A 2,372-nucleotide genomic window follows, 5' to 3' on the forward strand; every position below is an offset into this window, starting at 1 on the left:
TTTTAGAGAGCAAGATAAGGGTGGATGACCTCATGGAGGGAGGGAGCAAGCCCTCGCCCAGGCACTCATTAAAGACCTCCGTGAGACGGGGGGCCAAAAAATCGCTAAAAGCTTTAAAAAACTCGGAGGTTAACCCATCCGGACCTAGGGATTTTTTAACTGCCAAAGAACCAATGGCCATTCTCACCTCATCCACCGTTATGTCACTCCCCAAACCATCAAGCGCACTGCTGTGACTCTCAAGCCCCGGAGTCCCTCTCAGAAATCGATCCATCCTCTCTCTGTGAAGCGACCCCCCAGACAAAAGGTCAGAGTAGAAGGAGCGCACCACACCCAGAATGCCCTCCCGCTCTTTCTGAAGGACACCCCGAGCATCGCGCAACCCCCTCACCTCCTTTGCACTGACCGAGTTCCTACAGCTCTGAAAGGGATCCGGCGAGTGGTATTTCCCGTAATCCCTCTCCAGAACCAAAGAAGCATACCGGTCATACTGATACTCCTTCATCTGGGCTTTCACCCGAGAGATCTCCCCACCATCTCCCTGCTCAGAGATCAGGAAATCTAATTTCTTTCTCAAAGCCTGATAGGTATTCTGACGTACCAAGTTCCGTTTGGCTACGAGGCTACGAAAGAAGCTGCGAGTCCTTTTCTTACATACCTCCCACCACTCAGACCTACTCCAACCAGCCTCCAATAAAGACTCCTGGGCTTCAAAGAAGTCCCTGAAGGACTGTCTGACCTCATCCTCCAGCAGGAGCTCAGAGTTCAGGCTCCACAGGCCCTGCCCCTTTTGAGGAGTTTCCGAAGCGTTCAAAGATGTAGACAGGAAAACGTGATTGGAGAACTCTACTGCCTTCAGCACAGGTGCCGAAGTTTTCGAGATTTCCTTAACAAAAAACCTATCTATCCTACTCTTGCATCTACCTCTAAAGTAGGTGAAACCCGTGAGATCCGGTGAATGACGAACGTGTACATCCACCAAACCTCCCTGACTAACCATACTTGCTAGAAAAAGGGAATCATAGCCCAGAGTAATTTTTGAGCCTCCCCTGTCCTTAGGCCTAACGACAGTGTTGAAGTCACCGCCAAAAACCACTTGCTGTGCCGTAAAAAGATATGGTTGTATCTCCCTGAAGAGACATTTCCTATCCCATTTAGACTGCGGACCATAGACATTTATCAGCCTTAGGTCATGTCCCTTCAAGTTAACATCCAAAATCATACATCTGCCTACTTGGAGCTCAGTAACCCGCTTGATGGTTACCATGCCAGTAAAAAGCACCGCCAACCCACCGTACGGCTCGGCTGCAAGAGACCAGTAGGACGGGCCGTGCCTCCACTCACTCTTTGCCTTGTGGAGGTCCACCAGCCCGCCTATTCTTGTCTCCTGCAAAAGCAAAAAATCAGCCTCAACCGTGCCGAAAAAATCATAGGCCATATAACGAGCACGTTCGGACAAGATAGAAGCTACATTAATGGTAGCAAACTGTATAGGCTGGGGAGCCATCCTTCAGGGTTATTGCAAGTAGGACCCAACTTACTTCTTCTTTACCTGTCTTTCGGAATCCTCATCTGAGGAACCCCATCTCTTAGCACGGATTCCTGTCGGCAGGCACTCCCCCTCCACCACGACCACCTCTTCCTCAGAGGAGGCACTGCCCGGAAGAAAGGAGCCAAGCGAACAGGGCACCACACTAACATCTGACACCCCTGTTTGACCAGAGGCAACCTTAAGCACCTGAAGGGGTTGCGGATCAGGAGGATCAGGTGCAGGCAAAACCAAGGGGTCAGGAAAAGCAACCTCAGAGGATGCACCCCCAACCACCAATGCAGGAGAGACCATACTCTGAGCCACCGGAGCCTCTGGGATCCTGCTCCGCACGACAGGCACAGGGGAAGGGACCACTACCCTCAAAGAGCTTTGCCCTAAAGTCGGAGCCATGCTCTCCACTGTTAGGTTTGCTGACTGAGCCCTCCTGCCACCCACCAGGAAATCCTCATGTGAAGTACCTGGGCCATCTACGTCCTTCTTCCCCTTCCCTTTCCCCTTGCCCTTACCACCCTGCACCATATCATCACGGTAAGGGGATGACCCTCTCACTTTGACCCTGCGCCTCCGCATAACTCTTTGCTGCAGGACCAGGTCACCATTCTCGGTTCTCACTATCTCACCATCCGCCTCATCCTCAGAGGTCAAAGCATTGAACCTGTTCGATAGCACGAGACCCTCCGACCCCTTGTGCTTTTTAGCACCACCTTTCCCCTTCACCACCAACTGGAAAGGCTCCTCCACCACCACCTGCACCTTTGGAACACCCTGGCCCAGAGGTTCCATTTCAACACTGCCACTGGGAGTCTGCACTGAATCCACA

The sequence above is a fragment of the Pseudophryne corroboree genome, chromosome 1 (genome assembly GCF_028390025.1).
Source record: "Pseudophryne corroboree isolate aPseCor3 chromosome 1, aPseCor3.hap2, whole genome shotgun sequence".
In the NCBI taxonomy this organism is placed as follows: domain Eukaryota; kingdom Metazoa; phylum Chordata; class Amphibia; order Anura; family Myobatrachidae; genus Pseudophryne; species Pseudophryne corroboree.